The sequence below is a fragment of the Macrobrachium rosenbergii genome, chromosome 4 (genome assembly GCF_040412425.1).
Source record: "Macrobrachium rosenbergii isolate ZJJX-2024 chromosome 4, ASM4041242v1, whole genome shotgun sequence".
Lineage (NCBI taxonomy): Eukaryota > Metazoa > Arthropoda > Malacostraca > Decapoda > Palaemonidae > Macrobrachium > Macrobrachium rosenbergii.
In genome coordinates this window covers 76,191,017-76,205,976 of record NC_089744.1, presented here as the reverse complement: position 1 = coordinate 76,205,976, position 14,960 = coordinate 76,191,017, and positions in this window count along the sequence as shown.

Genomic DNA, 14,960 nt, shown 5'->3' with positions numbered 1-14,960 from the left:
CATTACTTAAACAGAGAGAATGGAAGATCGTCTGTTGCCCCCATTTATAAATATGGTTGATGACGTCAACAGATATAAAAATGACAAAAAACTGCACATCAGGAGGGATGTGAAACTAGAGCGTATTGTTAATTGCTTCTATTTACTTACATAATCTGTGCCATCTATTGTTATTTCGTATCGGTGACATGCAAACTGATATCTTGATATATGAATTTCAAGGGTGGGGCTAATATTTTGTGAAAGTATGCCCTCCTAGAGAATAATAATAATAATAATAATAATAATAATAATAATAATAATAATAATAATAATAATAATCTTCGAATTCCGGAATTCCTTCTACTTAATCAGTTAAAAACACATTGTTATTAGTTTACATATAAGGTCAAGACAGGAAATTATTTTTATATTAATCTCTTTTCTCCACACAGTAATCTCAGTTATTCAACTTAACCAATCTACTTTGAAGAACAAAAGTAGTAAATTTTTCAATACATAAATAAGGCTGAGAAGATTGCGAAAAAGAAAGTTTAAGCAGAATTATATACATTATAAATGATGATGATGATGCTTAGAATAAAATAATTGAAGTAAATAAAACAGAGTTCTTTAGTATGCATTTATCAGCTGTCTCAAAGAATAAAAAAATTACATTATCCATCTTATCACTTACTTATGGTGTGAGCATATTTTTTTCGCTTCTTATTTTTATATTTAGTGATTAATCATTATTAACAAAATATATTTGATAACATCATGAAAAAAAAAAAAACAGAAAAATAATGGGAAAATCGCCAAATAGCAGCGCATAAACTGGAGGAACCCCACAAAGTTACTTCTTTTTAGGCGGGAAATTTGCTATCTTCTTATTGGCTGTCGATGACATCATTAACTGCTCCTGGGGTCTACGTCATGGAATCATTGGAATCGTTGCCATATGACACTATCCTTCTAACTCGAAACCATCATTTATTTAAACATATCTCGTCTTTGTGTATATGTCCATTGTCACAAAGTCTTAAATTCTACAGAAAATATTTTGAGATAGATTTGAAATAAATAAAGGCTCTTGCATTATTAATGATTCTATATTTTTCTTCTTTGAAGAGTAGCCAGCTTTTGTTTTCAATGGCTTAAAGTGTGTTTGCTTATCCAAGGAGTCTGGAGTTGTAAGCAAAGAACTATATATAATTTTCAATTAACTGAAATTATAAAATCCAGTTTCCTTTTTTAACAACCTCTTGTCTCATAAGTAATTTTTCAAATAATTGCTGTGAGAGATGAACAACAATTAAGAATGCAAAATCAACATTTTTGTAAGAATTAGATTTAAACCAAATGGCTACAATGGCGGAAGGTAGCATCTGCATAAGTATCGAAAAAGACTAGTCGGTTAAAAATACAAAGAATACTACGTATGGAGGCCAATAGCATACGTCATTACTCCTCCAGTGATTTCAGTCCTTAATAGCTACCATGATACAAGAGCACACACCCCTACAGTGAATATTTATCGAAACCTAAATCTGTTATTTTTGAATAGTGACTCCTGGCAACTGTTTGAATTTTTAAAGAGAACGGAAAATCGTCTGTGCCCCCATTCATAATTATGGCTGATGACGTCAACAGATATAGTAAACAAAATCATACCAATCATGGAGGGATGTAACATGTGCGCTTATTATTTCCTTTTAGTTACCGTGATATTCCTTTCTGTCTTCTGTTATATTGCATTTATTGCTTGCAGATTAATTTCCTGGAACTTTTAATTAGTGGAACTTATCAGCAATATTGATAACAAGTTTTGAGGTCGGAAAATCCATCTACTTAATCATTTAAGAAGATTTACCCTCAGTTTACATACATACAAAGTTAAGGAGAGGCTCATGTTTACATGAAATTATATTCATATCTTCTCTCTACACAGTGGTGATGGTTATACAATATTGCCTGTTTTGTTTGAAGATGGAAAAAATGTAAAACTTTTTCAATGAAAACTCTGAGAAAATTTTAATGAGAAGTGTCTCATATGAGAAGGAAAGAAAGGCTTAGAAGAAAATCTCTGTAAGAGCTGTATACATTAAAAATGATGAAATCGTTTAACAAGATAAACTAAACTCTTGAAAGCACACAGTCATCAGTTTAATAATGTTACTACGTCATATATATTCGCTTCCTCAAAGAATAGAAGTTATACACAGACACGCACTTTCTCAACTAAGAAATTACATACCCTCTCATCACTTGCTCACCATTTTTACCATTTTTGTTCTTATATTTGTGATTAAATCATTATTAACAAGATATTTCTGACGAGCGCATCCATTTATTTAAACTGGAAAAAATAGAAAAAGAATTTTACTTCTTCTTAGGCAGGAACCACACAGTTACTTCTTTTGCAGTCTCTTCTTATTGGCTGTCGATGGCATCATCAAATGCTACTGCGGCCTACGTCATGGAATCGTTGGAATCGTTGCCATATGACACTATCCATCTAACGCGACAGCATAATCATATTTAAACATAATATCTCGTCTTCGTGTATCAGACTATCGCCAAAGAGTCTTAAATTCTATATAAAATTTTTTCAGTTGGAGTTTAGCTGAAGAAATGCTGTTTAAATACTGATTTTTCGATGTTTGTCTTCACGGAAAAGTAGCCAGTTTCTGTTTTTGATGACCTGAAAATGAATGTTTATCCAAGGAGTCTAAAGTAATATAAGCAAAGAACTAAAACATTTTTTCATCAGTTACAGCCATAAAATCTAATTCCCTTTTTAATGCCTTCTTATCTAATTTTATATCTTTTCAAATGATTATTGCAAGATATGCACAAAAGTTAACGAAGCAAAACCAACATTCTTGTAAAAACTAGAGGTCACCCAGATGGCTACAATGGAGGAAGGTAGCGTCTGCATCAGAACGAAAAAGACTAATCGGTCACCTTCTTGGTTGAGAAATACAAAGAATACCACGTATGGAGGCCAAGCGCATATATCATTGCACATCCTTTGTTTCCATACCTTTAATAGCTAGCCCGATGCAAGAGCAGACCCACATAAACTAAACATTTGTAGAAAGCGAAATTTATTAATTTCAAGTAGACACCTGGCAACTTTTTTTCTACTTAAACAGAGAATGGAAAATCGTCTACAGGCCCATTCATGAATATGGTTGATGACGTCAGTAGTTACATCAAACAAAAAAATACCAATCATGGAGGGATGTTACGGGCGGGAAATTTGCTGGCTTCTTATTGGCTGTAGATGACATCATCATCCTCGCCTGCTGCCTGCTTCATGAAATCGTTGCCGTATGGCACTGTACTTCTAACTCCAAACTGTTATTTCTTTAAACATTTTTCGTTTTTGTGTATAAATATATTGTTGCAAAGTCTTCAATTCTATACAAAATATTTTGAATTAAAGAATTATTCTTTAAGTGCGAATTATTCGATTTATTTCGTCGTCGAAGAATAACCAGTTAGTGTTTATGATGACAAAAAAGGTACACTTACCCAAGGACTCTAGAGTGATTAACAAATAACTATTTAAATTTTTGAAATAATTGACGCTATAAAATTTTATGTCATTCAAAAATGCCTTACTGTCATATTATATGTCTTTTCAGATAATTATTGTTGGAGATAAATAACAATTAACGATGTAAAAACAACATTTTTGTAAGAATTAAGGTTCATCTAAATGGCTACGATGGATGAAGGTAGCGTCTGTATAAATACCAAAAAAGACAAGTTGGTTATCTTCTATTGTGAGATATAATAAAGAATACTGCTTATGGAGGCCATCTGCATATCCCATCACACGTTTAATGATACCTTTAATAGTTACCACGATGCAAGAGCAGACACCCCTCAAGTAAATATTTGTTCAAAACATAAATCTCTTATTTTCAAACAGCAACACCTGGCAACTATTTCAGTACTTAAACAAAGAGAATGAAGTTCGTCTGCAGTCCCATTCGTAATTGGTTGATGATGACACCCCTCAAGATTTGTTCAAAACATAAATCTCTTATTTTCAAACAGCAACACCTGGCAACTATTTCAGTATAAACAATAAGTTCGTCAAGTCCCTTTCGTAACTGTGGTTGATGATGCCAACAGATACAATAAACAATAACGTTCCTTTCATGGAGTGATGTAATGCGAGAGTTTATTATTACGAGTTGTTTTTACTGACCTATATCCCGTTCTATCAGTTGTTATTTTGTATTCATTACAAACAAATTACAGGAAAAGGAAGGCTAACTGTGATGGAAAAACTAAGCATAGAAAATATATAGGTGGTTTAGTTTTATCTCTCCAGTTCCAACATAGTGTTGATGTTGGAACTGCAGTTCTCCTCCTTCTTTTATACGCAATAAGGATACTCCACTAGGTCTACTGTGAACTGATTAACTCTGGCCTCTGATTATGTTAACAAAACAAGTGTCCGGACTTACTACTATAGAAAGTTAAGTTTAACGTAAGGAGAACTCTCCTACGTGGCAGGAAAACAAGAACGAAAGTGTCAGAGCAACTCAAGCCTTTCAACTGCATATATATATATATATATATATATATATATATATATAGCCCATATAATATAATATATATATGGATAGATTTTATTATATTATATTTATAATACAACTATAAATATATATATATATATAAAATATACCCTATATATATATTTTATATATATATATATATATATATAAATGAAATTATGTTTCAACAGAAAATATTTTATACATACATACATACATATATATATATATATATATATATATATATATATATATATATATATATATATATATATATATATATATATATATATATATATATATATATATATATATATATGAAAGAAAGGCCCACAAAGCCTTGAAAGGATAGATTTTCTGTTATGTCGAAGACAAGTTATGGCATAAATACACACCTGAGACCAGACATTCTCTACTGTTGATCATTACCATAAGAGTTAAAGGATCAGAAAGTTAAAGATAGATAGTAAAAACGTGGGACTAATTTGACGAGAAACATTTAAGAAAACATAAGTCCCCAGAGCACGTCATTATAAGTTCTTGATTTAATTTCATATACATGTTCTCTTAATCTCTTTCCAAGAATATTTACTAATATTAAATGATACAGAAACACACAATTGCTTAACAAAAAATGACGTCACCTCTCATCTATTAGTTATGACAAAAGAATATTTGTATATTTATATTTAAACTATTGTTAAATATATATATTCATTAAATATTTTTGATGAAACTTGTGTTTTGTAATCAATATAGGCCATTAGAAGCGAAAAAAGTTCTTCTGTTTAGGCGGGAAATTTCCTGTATTGTGATTGGTCGTCGATGACGTCACTGGCGACAATTTCTGTTGTCATGAATTCTTACCGCAAATTACTAATAATTTTAACTATAAACGGGCGTTTTCTTAAATATATCTCGCATTTGAGCATATTTTCATTGTTACAAAGTCTCAAATTATAATGAAATATTCTAAGATAGATTGGGAATAAGATAATGCTTATTTAGTGGGAAATAATTGATCATTTATTCATCAAAGAGTTGCCAGTTTTTGTACTGTAATTGTGGCGCAAATAGTATAGTCTTATCCAAGGAGTCTGGAGTAAAAAAAAAAAAAACTATTGGAATTTTAGATGTAATTTAATCTAAAAATTTAATTTCCTTTTTCAATTCATTTTTATCAGATTATGTATTTTATAATAATTTTTGTGAAAAATTGGCCACAATTAACAATGCAAAGCACAAAGTTTTTGTAAGAATTTTAGTTCACACTAATGGCTACTTTGGAGAAAGGTTAGTCTGCCTAAGAAACAAAAAAGGCTAGTCGGCAACTTTCATAGTTGAGAAATTCGAAGAATACTCCGAATGGAGATGAAGAACATATTATGTCATTACACCTCCAGTGATTCCATACACTTAAAATAGGTAACCACGATGCAAGAGCAGAGACTTATAAAGTGAATATTTGTTGAAACAAATCTGTTGTTTTTACTTAAGTGACACCCAACAACCACGCCATGATATATATAGCGAGTGGAAAAGGTTGATGACGTCATCAGATATAGCAAGCAGAAACCTCCCCGTCATGGAGGGAAGTAACACAAGCATGCTTTTTATTACTCACACTTTTTTTATTACGCACATTCTTTTTTATATCAATGGCACAAAGACCTACGTCTCGAGGTCACTAACATACTTTTCGCAAGGCATGGAGAAAGCGAACGGTTTTAAATCCCGAGGGAAAGTTAGTGTCTGCATGAAAAAGAGAGAGAGAGAGAGAGAGAGAGAGAGAGAGAGAGAGAGAGAGAGAGAGAGAGAGAGATGAAACTGCTGTTGTGGCAAAATATAGTGAATGTAAGAAAGAAGTTTGCTTATTTTTCTTCTTAAACCAACTCACGAGAATCGGATAAAAGTTCCTGTGTTACGAAGATTCCTGCATGAAACTTGTTGATGTCATTAAAGCCATTTTATATTCAACTGATGAGGTATCAGAGAAGAAATATGCCATTGAATGGTACCTATTCATCTATTTAAGTATCTAATGCGTCTTTCATGCCTGGGGGTTCTGTTATGTGAGAGCGTAACTGCATAAGTTATGGCATTTAGACTTCTGTGACCAGACATTGCCTGTTCTTGATCATCACCACACGAGTTAAAGGATTAGAAAATTAAAGATGGTGTCATGAACTTCAAGATGGTCTGAAGTTATTAAGGTTCTTTTGGACCTGATATTTCACATCATACCACAAGCCTGGGTATGATCCTGACAAAAACTGTATACCTTAGTTGAGCCCTGATTAAACCAACACTCAAAGAGCACAAAACCACAACGGGGAAAGATTAACAACCAATTATAGCGAGAAATTGATTGACAAACCAACAGACATAACAAAAGAACCCCTCTGAAAATTAACAATAATTCATTAGAAAAGCGCAACAAACAAACAACTGAAAAATCAGTCAAGCACACACTTCCTCAATTGCCTACCTAACTTCTAACTAGCACGCCGAGGATTGAAAAAGTAAACAGTAAGAAAACACTCTTTCCCTAGCATACGATAGTCGGAGATCCAGCGTTGGGGGTGGGGGGAGAAAAGCTTAACCTATATGTACAATATTTAAAGGATACTAATAATAGTATCAAGAGAAATAACTCGATATGTCGAGTTCACAACGCCTGACAAACACTAAGGCTATCTAGGGTAGTCGTTGTAATAGATGAATGCCGACGGTGACACACTACAAGCGTAAAATAGACGATGTTACAAGGACAAAGGGTTGCTCCTCCGACGCGTGAAGAAACAAACTAATAATAATAATACTAAAGTCCAAGGGCGCAGTGTAAAGACACTGATTAATGGAGCATATCTTCCGCTCGCACCACGGGCAGTTCAGGAGAGCAAATGCTGAGCTCTCCTCCAAGTACTCCAGCTTCGGACTGAGGGCACAAGCACACAAAGTCACTCACAAGTGATGCAACACGATGCAGGTGTGCAACAGGAAGTATCCTCTACCCAGTAAGTACACCGCCACAGACTGGCGGAGCCGAGTATAGAGAACTCTCGAGCTAATTAATGGCACAAGGCCAACCCTCGACAGCTCCGGGAGATGGACAAATATGACATGACACAGACGACGAATGGTCGAATCACCATCACAAACGTGAAAAATAAGAAGCGAACTTCATGGGTGGAGTACCAGTATTAAAGCTACAACCCTTGAGGGGAGGCAAAAGTCCCCTTTCCAGCCTTCAGAGAGAAAGACAAAAAAGAAACTGGATTTAACTAGCAAAGCGTATGTTGAAAAGGGCCGGCAAAACTGAATAAATAACGTTAATTTATTGTAATAGATAATAAAAACAAGGGAGGAATTTGACAAGAAACATTCAAGGAAAAATAAAGGTTCTAAAATATTTACTAGCATTAAATAATACAGAAACACACAATTGCTTAACAAAAAATAACATGCCATCTCTCATCCGTTTGTTATCACGAAAGAATATTTTTACATTCATATTTAAACTTTCGGTAAATATATGTGATATATTCATTAAATATTTTTGATGAAACTTGTGTTTTGTAATCAATATAGCCACCAGAAACGTAAAAAATAAAGGGGCAATTTCCGCAAAAAAATCTGGAAAAACAGCAGACAGCAACGCATAAGTTGGAGGAACCCCACGAAATTCTTTCTGTTTAGGCGGGAAATTTCCTGTACTGTGATTGGTCGTCAATGACGTCACTGACGACGCTTCCTGTTACGTCATGAATTCTTGCCACATATTACTAATAATTTTAACTCTAAACGGGCGTTTTCTTAAACATATCTCGTCTTTGAGCATATTTTCATTGTTAAAAAGTCTCAAATTCTATGTGAAATATAAAAATAGATTGGAAAAAAGATGGTGCTTATTTAGTGGTAAATAATCGATCATTTATTCATCACAGAGTTGCCAGTTTTGGTTTTTATATCGTAAAGAGTAGAGTCTTATCTAAGGAGTCTGGAGTAAAACAAAACAGAAATTATTGAAATTTTAGAAGTAATTCAATCTACAAAATATAATTCCCTTTTCTCAATAAAATTTTGTCGGATTACATATCATTTAAAATAATTTTTGTGAATGATAAACAACAATTAACGATGCAAAGCACAAAGTTTTTCAAAGAATTATAGTTCACACTAATGGCTACTTTGGAGGAAGGTAGCGTCTGCGTAGGTATCGGAAAAAAAAACTAGTCGTTAACTTTCTTGGTTGAGAAATTCGGAGAATACGACTGATGGAAGCCAAGAGCCTACATATCATTAAGCCTCCAGGGATTTCATGTCTCTAATAGCTATCATAACGCCAGGGGAGAAACGCCGGAAGTGAATATTTGTCGAAACAAGAGTCTGTCACTTTTACGTAAGTGACATCTGGCAACTACATCATTATGTAAACAACGTGAGTGGAAAAAACCTGAAGCCCCATTCATTCATAACTCTGGTTGATGTATTAGGACTAGTAAACAAAAGCTGTTTCTCGTCATTGAGGGGAGTGATGCAAGCGTTTATTGTTAGATTCGTTTAAATGCTTATATTCCTTTGTGTCTATTATTGTTTGTTTGTTTGTTTTTATTTCATACAAATTAATACGATTTCTGTATGTGAATATACACGTTTGTGTAAAAATATATATTATATATCTTATGTATATGTACATATATGCATGTATGTATATATATATATACACATATACATATTTATATATATATATATATATATATATATATATATATATATATATATATATATATATATATATATATATATATATATCCGGCTACTCGGAAATCAGCTTGATGATAAAAAATTGACAAGGATGAGAATCACTGTATAAAAAATTACAAAAAAATGAATTGTCTTACTAAAACCTTAGGTAAAAAGCTAACAAAACATAAAAAGAATAGCAGATGCAAACTAAAAATGAATCACAGAATTACGAAAAAAGAATTACGAAAAAAATCAAACACAAGCATAAAAATAAGGTGAAATGTAAACAAGCTACCACACAAAGTAAAATGTCTAACGACCCATTTGTGTACCTACTAGGAAATCATACGATAGCTAGTTGAATACCGGACAGGTTTGTTGTGATTCTAATTCTTTCCATCAAGACATGGCTTTCCCCCAGAACTATTTTTTCTGAAAACTGTTATCCCATATTTGTATTTTACAAAATTCTATCAAATTTCCTAAATGAGAAGTTCTCTCCCAGTCAAGTGTACAGTACTGCTAGTAAAGATATAAAGTGCATTAAATGACCTTACTTGTTCATTGTAGCTGTATGGTCCGAAAAAAGTTACGAGAAATACTTAAAAATAGTTTTCCTCAAATTAGTTTCCTGTTTGTTTTCCCCAACCCTTCTACTGTAAGATCACTTTCGAGGGAGAAACCTACTCTTCCTGTGGACCTTAATTCGTGTGTCGTTTGGTTGTTTACCTGTTCGCCGTGTGGTCTGCGATACATGGCATCCAGTTCCCGCTGGCTCAGACACAGAATTCTGGAAAACGGAGGTCTTTCTGTTAGAACTAGGTTCCTCTTTCTAAACCACCCTTTCCAACCAAAAGGGAACACAGTATGGCACGAGACCATCCTTTCGCTGACCTGGATTTTACAGTACTGTCTTTTTGTTCAGATAGACTGGGCCCTCAAATTTCAGAGTCACTGGTTATTAAGAGGATGAAACCGGAACTGAACAACAACTCGCCCGGTTCAACTAGCTATGTTGGGGAATATATACTTATTCAACCAATCAGTATCAGTCACCTTAAACAGGCCTCCTGTTAGTTTCTCTCTTCATTATTTCAACATAGTTATCTCATAAATTTTATTCTCTTTGTTTTATTCAATCATTTCAACTCTCTCTCTCTCTCTCTCTCTCTCTCTCTCTCTCTCTCTCTCTCTCTCTCTCTCTCTCTCTCTCTCTGACAATCTGTACTTGCACTGCACTTCCAAAAAAAAGGAAAGATGAATTGCCCTGAAATGTAGAAATAAATTCTATAACAACAGACGTCATAAGAACAGTTTTAGCAACGAGAGAGACGCAACTACCTTTCCGGGTTTATTTCAGCCACTCAGTATCTTTAAAAAAAAAAGAGAAAACGTCCATTTGAGGTACTTTACCTAATGGAAAGAACGAAGCAGCAGCACAACCACCAGCAAGAAACGTGAATGGCCTGCGATTTCGGATCGATGAGATGTGAGTAAGAAGCTTTCGACGGTTCAGAGACCGAAATTGTGTTATTCCGACTTTGTTTCGGCGCACGAGAACTCCCGAAAGGAAATGGATGTCGCTATTAGAGGCTGGAGTAACTTTAAATGTTTGCCTCACATCAACTTGAAAGGTGCTTTGAGCTCTCTCTCTCTCTCTCTCTCTCTCTCTCTCTCTCTCTCTCTCTCTCTCTCTCTCTCTCTCTCTCTTACGCACGCATACACAAGCATCCACGCCAAATATATTTGCATACATGAATATATAAGTGCAATGCATTGTTATGTATTGGTTCTTAAGTACGAGAATAATTACGTATTTGGAGGTCGTGGTGAATATAATGTTTCAGAGCCTGATGAGATATAAAGTGATTCACAGGATAGTTGAGGAAAGAATATTAGTAGGGTGTGAGTGCAGGTGTAGCAAGAACATTATTAGGATTTATGCGCAGGTGAAGCAAGAATATTAGTAGGATATGTGTGCAGGTGAAGCAAGAATATTAGTAGGATATGTGTGCAGGTGAAGAATATTAGTAGGATATGTGTGAAGGTAAAGCAAGAATATTAGTAGGATATGTGTGCAGGTGAAGCAAGAATATTAGTAGGATATGTGTGCAGGTGAAGCAAGAATATTAGTAGGATATGTGTGCAGGTGAAGCAAGAATATTAGTAGGATATGTGTGAAGGTGAAGCAAGAATATTAGTAGGATATGTGTGCAGGTGAAGCAAGAATATTAGTAGGATATGCAGGTGAAGAATATTAGTAGGATATGTGTGAAGGTGAAGCAAGAATATTAGTAGGATATGTGTGCAGGTGAAGCAAGAATATTAGTAGGATATGTGTGCAGGTGAAGCAAGAATATTAGTAGGATATGTGTGAAGGTGAAGCAAGAATATTAGTAGGATATGTGTGCAGGTGAAGCAAGAATATTAGTAGGATATGTGTGCAGGTGAAGCAAGAATATTAGTAGGATATGTGTGCAGGTGAAGCAAGAATATTAGTAGGATATATGTGCAGGTGAAGCAAGAATATTAGTAGGATATGTGTGCAGATGAAGCAAGAATATTAGTAGGGTGTGAGTGCAGGTGAAGCAAGAATATTATTAGGATTTATGCGCAGGTGAAGCAAGAATATTAGTAGGATACGTGTGCAGGTGAAGCAAGAATATTAGTAGCGTGAGTATGATTACAAGCAGAGTGTGATTGCAGGTGAAGCTAGAATATAAGTAGCGCGTGAATGAACTAAAAATATTAGTTGGGTGTGTGCGCAGGTGAAGCCAGAATGTTAACAGAGTGTGTGGGCAGTTGAAGCCAAAATATTAGTCCGGTGTGTGGGCAGGTGAAGCCAGAATATTAGTCCGGTGTGTGGGCAGTTGAAGCCAAAATATTAGTCTCGTGTGTGTGCAGGTGAAGCCAGAATGTTAATAGAGTGTTTGGGCATGTGAAGCCAAAATATTAGTAGGATGTGTTGGCAGGTGAAGCCAGAATATTAGTCCGGTGTGTGGGCAGTTGAAGCCAAAATGTTAGTCTCGTGTGTGGGCAGGTGAAGCCAGAATGTTAATAGAGTGTTTGGGCATGTAAAGCCAAAATATTAGTAGGATGTGTTGGCAGTTGAAGCCAAAATAGTCCGGTGTGTGGGCAGGTGAGGCCAGAATATTACCCCGATGTGTTGGCAGGTGAAGCCAGAATGTTAATAGAGTGTGTGGGCATGTGAAGCCAGAATATTAGTAGGATGTGTTGGCAGGTGAAGCTAGAATATTAGTAGAGAGTGAGTGCAGGTGAAGCAAGAATACTCGTTGTGTGTGCGGGCAGGTGAAGCCGGAATGTTAATAGAGTGTTTGGGCAGGTGAAACCAAAATATTAGTAGGATGTATTGGCAGGTGAAGCCAGAATATTAGTGGGAGTGTAGGCAGGTGATACAAGAATATTAGTAGAGTACGTTTGCAGGTGTAGCAAGAATATAGTGTTTGATTGTTATAAACTTTCTCTAGCATTTCTTGTTAATATACCATAGCACAATTTACAGATTCTTTCACTGGTCATGTCTAACAAATACCCGTTGCATTGTTTCAGGTGTGAATAACTGCATATTTCTTTTTTGTTTTTTCAAACAACTCCCGCGTTAACCATTTTCATTTCCAGTGCAAGCAGATTTATAAATAAACAATCGATACGGAACTCCACTAACGAACAAATCCGCTCGCAAAAGAGATATTACAAAAGTATTGACGCGAATGGGAACTCCATAGAGGAGCTGTCAGTTCGGCTGAATAGAAAATCCCCTGAATTAGCTTTTATATTACATCTCTCATGAGTCCGCGGTAATTACAACGTTATTTCAATCATATTTCGGTTTGGAATATTAATATCTCTAATATATTTACTGATGTTAAAGCTGTCGGTACTGCTCTCGCGTTTATATGATGTCAGGGTGTAGGTTGTAGCAGGAGGAAGGCTCGACAGAATTTTCACTATTAGATAACTTTTTTCTTCTTTTGCTTTGCTGATTCATTCAAGAGTGATTTTCGGCCTCAACGAAAAGTATATGAATAAAGAAGTAACATAGACATAATTTGGATTAATTTATATATATATATATATATATATATATATATATATATATATATATATATATATATATATATATATATATATATATATATACACATATACACATACACACACACACACACACACACACACACACACACATATATATATATATATATATATATATATATATATATATATATATATATATATATATATATATAATGGAGCTATGGAAAGGCATTCTGTTTTCTATCCATTTATTAAGATGCCGACGTTTCGTATAGCTTGATACATTTTTCAGGCTGAAATAACGATTAAAATAAAGAGTATTTGCTTATAAAGACAAGATATATATGCATTACATACTTATTTACACCATATTAGCAGCTAAAAAAGAGAACAAGGGGAAAAACCAAAAGCACAGGCAAGAAGTGCAAAACACCTACCCACAATGGTAGTGTAAAGCGGACTAACAAGAAGTGCAGAACAGGAGAGAGAGAGAGAGAGAGAGAGAGAGAGAGAGAGAGAGAAGAGAGACAGGGGCTAGCAAGGACACAGAGGCTAAAAACAAGAGCAAACTATGCAATGAACAGTTGGGTTGATGATGATTGGTGATTGAGGGTAAGGAGGATCAATTTGATCATTATAGATTCAAGGGTGGCCAGTTCCTCCATACTTCGTGTTCTTCCCACGATACTAAAGTCCTCGGCGTCTACATGTGTTTTGCAAGTCTTGCTATGGTTTCTCACATTCGACTGATCAGGATTAGATAGTCGACTACCTGTTCTATAGCTAATCCCCTGGTGAGAGGAGATTCGGATCTTTAGCAGTCTCCTAGTACATCCGATGTATGTGCCGAGATTACATCTGGGACAGGTATATTTGTAGATTACACCGGAGGTAAACAGGGGGTTGATTCTATCCTTGAAATGAAAGAGGGACCCGATGGTTCGGGGGTTCATCGGAATTAGCGTTAGGTTGAGGTGCAGCTAATTGTCTATTGAATAAACTAATACATTTTTTCCTGAATCTGTTGTCTGGTAAATAAGGGAATCTATCATATAGACGTAATTTAGGGGCACTGAGAACTATCGGTGGGGGATTTATAGTTTCAAATTAAGCAGTTTGTTAAGGGATCTATAGAAGATCTCTCAGTGCCCCTAAACTACGTCAATATGCCAGATTCCCTTATTTACCAGACAACAGATTCAGGAAAAAATGCATTAGTTTGTTCAGTAGACAATTACCTGCACTCAACCTAGAGCTAATCCCGATGAACCGCCCGAACCATTGGGTCCCTCTTTCATTTCAAGGGTAGAGTCAACCCCCTGTTTACCACCGGTGTAATCTACAAATATACCTGTCCCAGATGTAGTCTAGGCACATACATCGGATGTACTAGGAGACAGCTAAAGATCCGAATCTCCTCTCACCAGGGGATTAGCTATAGAACAGGTAGTCGACTATCTAATCCTAATCAGTCGAATGTGAGAAATCATAGCAAGACTTGCAAAACACATATAGACGCCAAGGACTGTAGTATTGTGGGAAGAACACGAGGTATGGAGGAACTGGCCACCCTTGAATCTATAATGATCAAATTGA